Here is a 13,112-nt window from a genome sequence, read left to right on the forward strand (position 1 = left end):
TGTTACATGAATTACAAAAAAAACTGATATTTTCTCATAACTGACATCATGTTATCCACTACTTAATTTTCTGTTCTCCCTTTTCATCCTGTTTTAGATATTTGTGATCGCAATAGCTACTTTCCAGTCAGCAGGATCCTTTCCAGAATCTAAAAAGCATTGAAGAACTTTGACCTCCCTCAATATTCCAGAATGTAGATCATAGAATGATGGAACTTACACTACAGAAGGAAGACATTGACCCATCGTGTCTGTATCAACTCCTGAATGAGCAATCCAGCAACTTCAGTGCTCCAGCCGTATATCTGTAGCCCTCTTAAGGCATCACACATCTGATGCATCAACATATCAATGTTCAATAGAATGAGTTTTTTGAATACTTCCTCTTTATTCTTCCTAATTTCCTACATGTCCTCATTTTTACCAGTCACCTTGTTCCCTAATATTACTGGAACGTTTTGCATTGCTCCCTCTGTGGAGACAGAGCCAACGTGTTCACCTCACTGGACAAAGATGACATCACCTCATGAATACATCAGAGGACGGCTCTCTGGGACACGATGGACATGTAACTCAATTCCGCCCAGAAATTTCCAGAATAAAACCAGTTCACTTCATGGCCAGTGTCAGCACAGTCCTCCCCCTGGTGTGTGACTACAGGTTATACTGAAAGTGGTGACACAACTCTGGGACCTCTTCATTTCTGAATAAAACTGGCTTCACGCTTTGCAACTGAAATAGGGACAACATTGGAAAACATTCCATGAATCTCCAGAGAGGAGAGCACAGTGCCCTGATACACCCTGTTTACAGAGCTTCCCTTCAATGCAGCCTCTGTCCCATTTGTTAGCCATATTGAAGTCCCAGATACACTGTAAATGCAGCAACCATATATCTCACGGAGTGGAGGCACCAGACCTTCAGGTCTCCCGAAATGAATGCAGCAGCTGACAACACACACCCAAGAAACCATGAAAATAACATTTCCTGGCTTTCCAATGACAGGAGAAAGTCAAATTTATGTATTCATGGTGCACCCATTCAGTGTTGAAAATGCCTTCCTCTCCTCATTTTCTTTTCCTGGATGATAAACTGTTACATTTTTACGCAGTCGCAGTGACCTGAAATATTAACAGTTCCACTCTCCATCAAAGTAGTTTATAATACAATTGCACACTTTTTCTGTACCTCAGTCACAATAACAGTAAAACCACTATTACCGGTGAAGATGGTTGGACATGCTTGAACGAGGCATTCTAGTGATATTATGTGCAGACTGTTAATCCAAGGACCCAGGTATATGACCCAGACTCAGGATTTGAATCCTGCCACTACAGATAGTTGAATTTGAATTCAACAAAATATCTGGCATTATGTATTTATTGAAACTGTGAATGCATCATCGCTCGTCAGAGAGAAAGAAAAAAAAAACTGGCCCACCGCTGTACTTCATGGAAAGAAATCAGCCATCTTCATCTGGTCTGGCCTTCAGTGACTGCAGAGCTAAAGCAATGTGATTGGCTCTCAGTTGCCATCTGAAATGGGCAAGACAGCCATTCAGTTATATCAGTCACTGCAAGGTCTCATAGAAATGAACAGAATGGCTCTAGGCATTGACACATGTGGACAGCAGTGGTTGAAGAAAGCAGCCCACTGACACCGTCTGGAGGGGAAGCAGGAAACGGCAGTAATTTCTAGCCCAGTCAGCGATGATCATGTCCCATTAATGAATAAAGGAAGATGATCACACTCAGGGAAAAGAAACAAAGGGGACATAACTCACTTTAAACACAGACTTGGACATATACCTGCACAGGAATGATATTCAGGAATATGGGAAAAGGCTAAAAATAAACAAGATTAGCATCACATTTTATTTCTATTCCAAATGATCATCAACAGTGTCCCTAATTGCTTCTTTTTTTCTCTCTCTTACTCCACGTATTCAACACACTCCTTCTCCCCTTCAAAACAAACATCTCTGTCACCAGATTTAATCACATCATTTCCCAGCTGCTTTCAGTTCCAATGTGTGGCCAGTGGACTCAAATGCAAACTCTGTTCTTCTCTTGGCAGGAACTTCAAACCTGTTCAGTTTCCTCACCATTTGTTTTTCCTTTTTGTTTCATGGAATTTCATGGGATTTTGACATTATTGGAAAGGGCCAGCATTTGTTCACCATCATTAATTGTTCTTCCCTGTGAGGCCAATTCTCAAGGCAGTATAGAGCCGAGCACATTATTATGGGTCTGAGGTCACTCTTAGTCCAGATCAGGTGGTAATGTGAGATTTCTTTCCCAAAGGATATTCGTAAAACAGATAGGTTTTTAGACAAAATTCTGTTGATTTTATGGTTGCTGTTAGTGACTTCTTTAATTACTCCAGTTCCTGTCATTTGAATTTATGGTCTGCCATCAGCTGTGAATTTGGAACAGTGTTGTTGATATAAATTACCTGTCCATCAACATTACTACTCTGACACAATCTCCGTATTGTAAAGTAAATTCAGAGACAAGAACAAGTTTCTGGCCAATTATTTGTAACTGGAAGACTGGCTGGTGGAGACCTGAAGATATAAAGTCTGAACGATACCAAGGCGTAGTTAATGGTTTATTCAACAGCAACAATGACACAGAGGTGGAGCGTGTGGATATTATCGAGCTGGTCGTCGACAGGTTTGCTGATGGAGACAACAATGAGGTATAAATCAGTTCAGGGCAAAAGGGGTCCTCCAGGTTGTGAACACTCGTGTCTGTAAAGGAAGGGTCTGAAATTCATGGAAATGAGCGGTGTTTGCAATTGAAACAAAAGAAAATAGATTCTGCCTTTGCCCAAGTGCGGATAACGGAAATAGCAATGAAGTTCAACATGTTTTATGGAATTAATGAATGGTTAGAGACAGTGACTTACCAGGAACACCAACAATAGCGAGGAGGGGATAGTAACCCACTTGAATAATCAGCAGTAGGCCGTGTATTCGCCATGATAACAGGGCCCAAGGATTTGAAAGGTATAAAAGACCCTCGAATAAACTCCTGTCCGTTATTGTAACATTCCTGTCTATTATTCTCAGATTCAGATTCATTGTTGGAACATTCCAGTCTATTGCTCTCAGATTCTGACCTCTCTGCGCCGTCTCTCTGCAGCTGCTGATCCCTGTCCGTGCTGTAGCTGATGCTCACGCTTATACTATGGGAGAACACACTGAATGGGGCCCCTTAGTAGTAGGAGAAGGAAAGCCTCCTGTGACACAGCTGGAATCCATGGAGACTGACATCAATCACAGTCACTGAACAAACAGTTCTAGTTAACTCCTTTAATTCGAGAAACTTCAGATCAAAATAATAACCAAACTGGTTTGGGTGACTTAATCTCTGTCTATTGGCCTTATCTCCCATTACACATTGCTCTAGCGAAGTCAGTTGTGTGGGAGCATAATGTATGATTTCTTTTCGCTGGTTAAATGATTCTACTGTGCTGTCCATATACAATGGTGTACCCATCTCCCCCCTCAAAAAAGTCAAGAGGTTGTTATTGTTCTGGTCTTTCCTTCACCAAAACAAGCGCCAACCAACTGATTGCCACTGGGCATAGCTGCCATGACCTTACAGAGGAAGTGTGGATTTGGCTGGACATTCCTGCCATTTATCTAAGAAGGCATTTTTTTCAACACAGAATACACTTTAGCTTTCTTTTTAAAATACACTGAAAAGCATCTTATTGAAGTTTATTTGCTTTAAAGTTGTAAAAAAATTGATTTTGTAACTTGAGTCCAAAGCCAGGCTTGACATGAACAATGATCTTGTCCATTTAAACCCACGGATTAATGACAGAATGAATATGATGCTGGTTAGGAGACAGAAAGGAATGAAGCAGTGGCGGTGGAGACTGGAGGGGAGTACAATGATCTCGCCCAGTCACCAATTTTTAACCATCACCCTCTTTGGGAGGCAGAATGAAGTGTGATGCAGAAGAAATAGACAGACTACATTTGGGAGATGAAATGCCCAAAGACATTGTGAACAGAGCAGGATAATTTTAAATGTGTCGTCGGGAAATATATTTTATATTAAGACTGCTTTATCACAAGGTATGAATGTTGATAACATTGGTCATATCTGGACGGGGTATTCGAAATTAAATATAGATACAGCTAATAGATGTAGGGGTACTGGATGATTTCTGGACAATAACAGTAGAAATATAGCTCATTCGGACCTCCTGCAGTAATGAGGACATGTGTTACCACTATTTTTCCTGTAGTTATTCTGTGACATGTATTACGAAGTGGCATGGTTGTTATGACTGCTGCCTCACAGAGCCTGGGACTTCGGTTCGATTCTATTCTTAGGTGACTGTATGCAGTTTGGATGTTCTCCTGTGTCTGCAATATGTTTTCTCTGGGTGCTTCCGTTTCCTCCCACAGTTCAAGAATTTGCACGCTGATGGAATGGCCATGCTGAATTGCCTGTGATGTTCAAGAATGTATAGATTAGGTGGTTCCGGGGGAAGGGTCTTGGTGTGAAGCTCGGAGAGTAAGTGTGACCTTGTTGGGCTGAAGGGCCTGTTTCCAAACTAAAGGGATTCTATTAAAAGTTTTCAGAGCATGTGGAGACAGGCTTGTTCAATAAAGAACATGGCATGGGTCATCGTCAATAATCTATTCCTGTTTTTATTTTCATGAAGTTCAGCTGCGTCTAAAATATCTTTTCAAGCAACATCAATTTTCTGAGATTCACAAATTTAGGAGGATATTCTCAAAAAAAAGTTTTTGTTGGAACTTAAAGAAGAAACAGACACCATGTTTATACAAGTATCACCAGCACAGCTTCCTTAATGGGAAAAGAAATGGACTATATTTTGTCTGATCTGAACGAGTACAGTGAAGCTGCAATTTCAGTCGACTCTCAGGTATTTGGTTATGGCCAATACATGAGTAACTATAAAGTTTCTATGTTTGACAGGTTCCCCAAGTATCAATGACATATTGAGTTGTGCTGACTTGCCATGAAATTAGTGAACTCAGTGACACTGACATCATACGATCAATCCTCTGAAAGTAACCAATTGAAAACAAACAACAAATAAACAAAAGAGAAGTGCAGCACAGGAACAAACCTTTCATCTTTCCAAGCCTGTGCTGATCGTGGTGACCTGACTAAATTAAAGAAAAACCTTCTGCCCTCATTTGTTCCGTATCCCTCCATTCTCTTCCTATTCATGTAACCATCCAAGTGTCTTTTAACTTTTGCCAACGTGCCTCCTTTCATCATCTCTTCTGGTAATGTATTCCAGGCTCCTACCAGTCCATATGAAAAAAAAACTTTCTGCGCACATCTTGCTCAAACTTTTGCCCTCTCACGTTGCATCTGTGCCCCTTTATAAATTGAAACTTCAACCCTGGGAAAAAAAATCAAAACCTCTAACTATCCACCCTATCTCTGCCTCTCATAATTTTCTAGGCCTCTATTCGGTCACCTCTCAGCCACCATCTTTCCAATAAAAACAATCCCATTCTTTTTAACATTTCGTCATTACCAATGACCTCGAGACTGGCCAACATCCTGGTGAACCTTCTCTGCACTCTCTCCAAATCTACCACATCCTTCTGGCAATGTGGCAAACAAAACGATGGGAATCACAACCTCAATGTAATGTCATTCTCTTCGTGTCGCTGGAATCAGACTCATCCAGCAAGGTATTACCTTTCTGAAACTATAGACCCAACTGTGAAAGTATAAAATATCTTGGTATTTTTAAGAAAATATATTCATCTGTGTTTTGGAAGGCAAGGGTAGAGTTTGTTTGTCATCCCCAAAAGCTCTGGAGAGTTTGACAGAGAGATTCGTCCTTGAAATTCTTCTATCCAAGTGGTGCAGATACAGACGCAGACCTCTCTGAAAGGGGATTCCAAGATATTTCAACTAACCAACAATGATGGAACATCAAATTTGTCATCGGTGCCACAATTAAAGCAGTCCTTATCATTTAAGTTACAGTAAAACAGTGCTTCTTGGTTATTCTAATGACCATACACATTGGACAAGTCAGATTAGCGAATGTAGATTGAATGATGAATTGACTAGTTCATTAGAACAGTATTTTCCAGAAACAATCAGAGAGCAAGACACCTGGTAATATGTAATGGCACAAGATTATTCAATGATCTCATAGCGAACACGCACCGAGGTATCAGTGATCACGGTGTGGCTGAGTGTACTTTGAGGGAGGGATGGTTGGTTCTAAGATGACAGCTTGAAACCTATGTGAGGAAATTGGTAACAGTGCGAAATTAGGGCTGGCTGCAATGAATTGGTACATTAGCTTAGGAGCTGGGTCAGTAGACTTGTAATGTTAGACATTTGAGGGAATATTTCATGCTGGAAAAAGCTAAACTGCAGTCAGAAAGACTCGAAGAGAATGAAGCACCATCCAAGGCTAAAGAAGGATTTTCAAGATAAGGTGAACTTTCAATAAGAAGCGTAGAATGACACAACGATATTCATATTCAGACAGAGATAATGGGAACTGCAGATGCTGGAGAATTCCAAGAAAATAAAATGTGAGGCTGGATGAACACAGCAGGCCAAGCAGCATCTCAGGAGCACAAAAGCTGACGTTTCGGGCCCGAAACGTCAGCTTTTGTGGTCCTGAGATGCTGCTTGGCCTGCTGTGTTCATCCAGCCTCACATTTTATTATCTTCATATTCAGACATATGCACACAGGGCACATTTCTTAGGGGAGTACATTTTATACACCACCTTTCCCTCGATGCTATCAGTTCTGCTGAATAGCTCAGACCCGAGTACTGACGACCCTTGACTCGCAGCCACAGGACAACACATAATGTTGATCTTGCTGCCCTTGATCTCGCCTACTCCATGTCCTGTGCCATGTAACCAATGTACCTCTGTCTAGATCTTTTCACAAATTCTGATGTGTTTATCCTTGCTTACTATGATCTGCTTGTCCTGTTCGTAAACAAAGCTTTTCACTGTATTTCGGTACACATAATAATCTATCAATTAATCAATCATTTCCACAGATAATGCCTGTTGGACTGAATTTCTCCATAAATTTCTGATTTTGCTCAGAGAACGTTGTACCATTTTGATTGCGAGATACAGGAAGGGTGTAATTGCACTAGAGTGTGCCCAGAGCAGATCAGCAAGGATATTACCTGGATGGACCATTTCTGCTCAGAAGACAGACGATCTAGGCTGGGTTTTTTTTTCTGACAGCAGAGAAAGCTCAGTGGGGAGCAGATTAACATGTATAAAATTATGAATGGGATACATGAGGGAGATTGGACTAAACTTCAGCTTATTGAAAATGATTATTAACCTTCAAGAAAGATTGAAAACAAGTGACAGAAGGTTTACGGGAGATTTAAGGAAGATGTGTTTCTCCCACAGATAGTTCTGGGCATCTGAAATTCACTGCCTGAAAGTGTGCTTAAGCTAAGAATCAGAACATTTTACGAGTGTTTAGATGATCACATGAATGCCAGATCTCTCAGGGATAGTGTGGAAAGTGGGACGAGGACAAACAGATACAAAAGCAGAAGTTGCTAGAAAAGTTTGACAGATCTGTCAACATGTGTGAAGAAACATCGGCGTTATTTTTCAGGTCTGGTGACCCTTCTTTCCAAGGAAGTTTTTTTTTGTAAAAAGACACAAAGATGATGTACCAATGCCAACTTTCTGAACTTTTAAGCTCGAGTAGGCGAGGTTCTAGGTACAATGGCGAGCGTACCAGACATCTATGGATTTATGGCCCTGTATTTCAAATGTTGTGGGTTTGACTCCCACAGAGTTTTAGATTGTGTTTGATGGAAGTCAATGATGATCTGCAAAAGCTGATTCGTTGTCACCCCCTGTTGTCCAGCTCCCACTGCTGACCATGCGAAGTTTGTCAAATTTTCGGGGCAAGTTTTCTGGGGATAATACAGTTTGAAAAATATTCAGACTAGAATCGGTTGCCTACATGATAAACCTGCATAGTTCATGAGAAAGCACAACTGGCTCGCAGCACAAACATTTCCTTCCACAGTTGACATGTTACTTTCGAAATTTTTTGAAGGTGGAGATTGATAAATGTCTGGTTCCCAATGGTACACAGGGTTTTGTGGATGGGGTGGAAAATGTCATTGAAGTTTAGATCAGCCATGATTCTAGCGAATGTTGAGATCGTTCCTTTTTTATTAGTGAGTTTTCCAGCTGAGAGTTTTAAACAATAACCTGGTGAGGATGATGTTAATTGACACCACTGAATATCAACTCATCAACTTTACTACACTTCTCTCACAGCTGGAATTTTCCAGCTTCAGATCAGGCAATGGAAGATGTACTGGAAAATAAAAATTAGGTCCTGTGAATTCCTCCAGTCATTACATTTCTTGCCTAAAATTGTGAAATTAAGGATTTTGGAAATGTCCACTCTGTGCAAAATTGTGGGCCATTAATACCTGTCCGGAATAGACGTGGTCCCAACACTGACTCCTGGGAGCGGCACTGTGCACCCTCCTCGATCCTAGTCAACAAAGCCACATCCCCACTATTGCAGGGATTTTCAGTCCCTGGGCTTCAATTCTTCACAGAATTGGTTTTAACAGACCTTGTCACTTCTTAATTCTTTACTTGTGTTCTGCTGGGGACCATACTCTGGAAGACGTACTCTGCTGTTTATCGTTTCACTAATGCCAAGGAGAAGAGTCTGTTGCTCTGCGCAATTTACTGAACAGCTTTCAGAAGCAAGGTAAAACAACTCAACTGTTTCCTGCTATCTGTAACTGAAGCAATCTCTCAAATTGATTCTACTGTCACACAGGTCAAGATTGTAAATGCTGTACAAAAGTAAAAGCTGTCCACTCTCTCACATCCCTGTTCTCCCCAGAAGATGTCAAAGTGCTGGCCTGAATTGCTTCTCTGTCACTCTGAGAATGATTTGAAAAGTAAAATCTATTCCCTGAGCTGGGATCAACACCATGAAGTTTATACAGACCTAGTACAGTGTGTCTGAATGACAAGACTCCCTGCAGTAACTTTCCCGCTGATTCATATAGCAGCGACCTCCCTGTGACATTAAGATACAGAAACAGTTTCCTATTATTGGGAGGGATTCTCTCTTTCGTACCAACTCTGCATTTTTCGCTGTCTCAGATGCAGTACTTTAGACAAGGTTCCCAACATAATGTCAGTTCCTGTGCAAGTACGATCTGCCTTCTGCACAGACTTCCACAATTTCCATTCCTCACAAGGAGGTTTGACAGAGAACTGAAGAGCACGTTCATGCTGCCCTTCTCCAGCACTAGCTGCCAGTGGAAGATGTCTTACTCCAGGTGCCAATGGACAGAGCTTGGTCCCGGGAGAAGGGAGTAAGGAGTTAGAATGGGAAGAATCTGTTTTTAAAACTCAATGTTGCTTTCACTCCCCGAGGCAATGGGGATATCCTTAGCTTACAAGAAAACTCACCTGGCTGAGAGTTCATTGTTCTGAGCTGTTTGCTGGTTCATTGATCGAGCGGTATGATTCCTGTTTTGTGTGGATAGAGTAAATGAGAATGATTCTGCACGTTAAAAGCGTGGGCAATCTCTGGCATTTTCTATCTTGCTCTCTTCGTTACTGATGAAGTCTGTTTTTGATGAGAACGAGGTCAGTCTGAGGTCCCTCAGGTTTGCTGTGGCGAATGTATCACATGTGCAAAATAAGGAAGCAAGCTTTGAACAAAAAACCTCTTCTCGTGGTGAACGGACTTCATGACATGGAAAGTCCTCTATAAACGCACCTCTATTTATCTTCAAAGTTCAAAAATCCCAGTGTTTACTGCCCCTGGTCTTTGGAAGCAGGTTTCTCACTGTCTACTTCATCCAAACGCTCGTGCCATGAAATCTCCATTTAATCTTCTATGCCCCAAACATAACAATCTCAGCCTCTGGAATGTCTCCACAAAACTGAATTCTTTCATCCCTGGGCATGATGAAGACTGAGCAGCGCCATGAGAATTTAAGCGGGAAATCAGTTAGTACGTGGAAACATGGAAATGACACGAAACAGAAACCCAGTCTGTGAACCTTTCAAAATATATTGTGATCTAGGTGGAAGAAAATGGTTTAATACACAAATGAAGAGAATGTAGTCTCGTTGGAATGGACAAATAGCACCATTCTGGGAGCAAGGAGACAAAATGAGAGGAAATTGTTCTTGAAACTCTGAGTTGGTTTGAATTTCCGGAGCAACATTCGTGACAATCCACTCTGAGTAAGTCTCAGCTGGTTCAGAGCTAGGCAAGTGCACACAGGCAGGGTTTGTTAGTCTAGGGGTATGATTCTCGCTTAGATTATGATATGGTGTAGATATGCAAAAGGTCGCTGTGTTCAACTCCCAGACAAACCCAGCTTCTTTACCTTACATTTGCTACAATGCCCAATGAGATTTCCAGAAAAAAAGCTGGTTTTGTTAAATGTGTTTGGATTGCCTAACGTGGGAATGGTGCAGAGATACCGTTGCAATGAACATGCCAAAAGGAAACACTCGTTCAAAGTGAAAACAAGTGTTCTCGGGCCTTTGCCCACGTTAACTGACTCTGAATGAGTGCTCCAACTGCATTATTGCTCATTTCTGGGAGTGAAACGTCCAGATTAAAACAAAACGAAGGAACTGCAGATTTTGTAAATCAGGAACAAGAATAAATTTGCAAGAAAAGCTCAATAGGTCTGGCAGCATCTGTGAAGGGAAAAAAGGCAGTTAACTTTTCGGGTCTGGTGACCCTTCCTCGGAACAGAGTCATCGGATACAATATGCTTGTTCTGTTTTTTTTTTCTCTTTCATTCCATGTATGTTCATTGGAAGAGAAGTTGGAAGACATAATAGGAGGGAAAATCGTGCTCCTTTTCATTATGCCATCTCAACATCCCAACTCAATTATCCAGAGATATACAGAAGGCAGATTCTGTACGTAGAGACAGAATGTAAAAGTCAATCAGAGATGTCAAAAAAAGTGCTAACGCGATGGGATTGCTTTGTGTTCAGGAGGTGAAAAGCTCTCTCACCTGAGTCACCTTCACATCACTTGCTGAGGACTGAATAAGAGAAAAGGTGTTTCACCAGAGCTCAAGAGCCTCGCTTTCCTATTCCTCCTTGTTTCGCTCTCCTTGATCCTTTGTGAAAGAATGAAAAGAAAATGGAAACAATATTATTTAGTAGCCTGGCTTGTCCTTTTTGCAAACATTAGAATTCAAAAACGACAATATCACGTTGCGAGGTTGTTCGAACCTTGGTGCAGGTCTGAGCAGCTATCTGCCTTGTCTTTCTCCTGAAGCGTCAATTTTCCTGCACAGCTTTCCAATCGTGGACACGAACAAATGTTAGATTGGCAGCCAGCTGATTCAGAAACCTGTGTGGGAAACGAGGAAAAGCAACTCAATAAATTTTACGAAATTCCATGGTGCTTATTTAGAGATGCACGTTTATGAACACATTGACCGTTAGTAAAAGGTGATCAGAGACGTCAGCGATGTTAACAGCATGTGATTGTTTTTCATTCAAGAAGTGAAAAGCCCTCATGCCTGAGTCACCATCGCTTCACATCCTGCTGCATGATTAAGGTACAAGTTGCTTCACTTTAACTTCATGTGGCACATTTTTCTATCTCTCCTTGCTTAGACTTTCTTGCTCCTCTTTGATATAAAGAAAAGATTGGATACAATATCAATTGGTAGCCTGGCTTGTCATTTCCTCAGTTTCAATACTAGCATGTTGTTGACTTGAGACCACACGTAAATGCTAACGACTCTACGAGAGCATGAGTCATGAGGTTCATCTGAGCCTGTAAATCCCTTCACTCCTGTTGTTGGCTGAATGAGCCGCTATTGCGACCACTGCTAATAAATGCAAACACATTTCTCTACTCCGAAAGGTGACTGAAGGCTTCTGGTTTCAATTCATGCACTTTGAGACATGGCAGAGCAGAACTAGGACGTTCAGAGACTACCTTGAGATGCATTTGACAGAGAGGAATATGCGGTGCACTGCGACACCCGCAAATCAAGCTTTTCCTTGACTTTGAGCTGGAACGCTTTCACACAAAAAGCAAAGGTGACACTACACTGCTCCAGAATGAATTAGGGCACGCTAAATGCACACGTAAAAGGGACCATTTCAGCACATTCATGGCCAGGAATGAGAGGAATTTAACAAGGATTCATACCACATTGAAATAGAATTATCCTCCCTTCCACAACAAAAGCAGAAATGGCCAACTTTATTCAAAGAAATGTTGGCTGACAAGAACGCTCACTCCATGTCCATCCAGAAACCTATCACTATAAAAGGGCAGCAGCACTGTTTCTGCCCAGCTTCGAACTGGGGACCTTTCACGGGTAAAGCGAATGTGGTAACCACTACACTACAGAAACACAGCCACTACCCTGCCCTGCGCACTGATCTTCCTACAGCATTAAAATGTGCAGCCGTTCAACACTAAACCTCTCTGTTTCAAATAGATCGATGCAGCCCAGCGTTATTGGCATTATTGAAAAATAAAAGATATCATGTCAACCCGCCCAGAAAATATTCACGTGGGCTTTGCCAGGGTTGCAGGTTTCGGACTGTATGGCGAGACTGAATAGGTTTAAGGCATGTTTTCCCTGGAGTGTCGGAGTTTGAGGGACGACCTGGCGGAAGTTGATATAATCATCACGAATATATACAGGGTGAGGAGTCAAGGTCTTTACCGCATGGTGGGTGAGTCCAAACCTAGAGGGTGTGTAATTAAAGTGAGGGGTAGGAATTTAAAAGCGACCTGAGGGCCATTTCTTTTATTGCCCTGAAGTGGTGCAAGTATGTGTTGAACTGCCAGATGAAGTGGTGCAGCCTGGTAAATGTACAACATTTCCAAGGCATATCGAATGTGTGAGTGAATCGGAAGGGTTTAGAGGGATATGGGCCAAATGCTGGCAAATGGGATTGTGTTAATGTGGGACATCTGGTTGACATTGGTGAGTAGACCAAAGGTTGAGTGTCTGCTCTTTCCATTTCCACAACAAAATTGATAACCACTGGCACAATGGAAATGAGGAGCAGATGCTCTGTGCTCTCTTGCATCGTACATT

General features: G+C 41.7%; 1 long non-coding RNA gene across 1 annotated transcript in view; it reads right to left on the bottom strand.

The window, feature by feature from the left end:
* Positions 1–13,112, bottom strand: part of LOC132208600 (uncharacterized) — a 56,234-nt gene that overhangs the window by 18,519 nt on the left and 24,603 nt on the right. The window contains exons 3-4 of the long non-coding RNA XR_009444728.1: positions 11,275–11,395; positions 11,052–11,159 (exon numbers count right to left, since the gene is read on the bottom strand). This is a non-coding gene — a long non-coding RNA (uncharacterized LOC132208600). The remainder of the gene's footprint in view (positions 1–11,051; positions 11,160–11,274; positions 11,396–13,112) is intronic.

Source organism: Stegostoma tigrinum, unplaced genomic scaffold (assembly GCF_030684315.1).
Source record: "Stegostoma tigrinum isolate sSteTig4 unplaced genomic scaffold, sSteTig4.hap1 scaffold_49, whole genome shotgun sequence".
Lineage (NCBI taxonomy): Eukaryota > Metazoa > Chordata > Chondrichthyes > Orectolobiformes > Stegostomatidae > Stegostoma > Stegostoma tigrinum.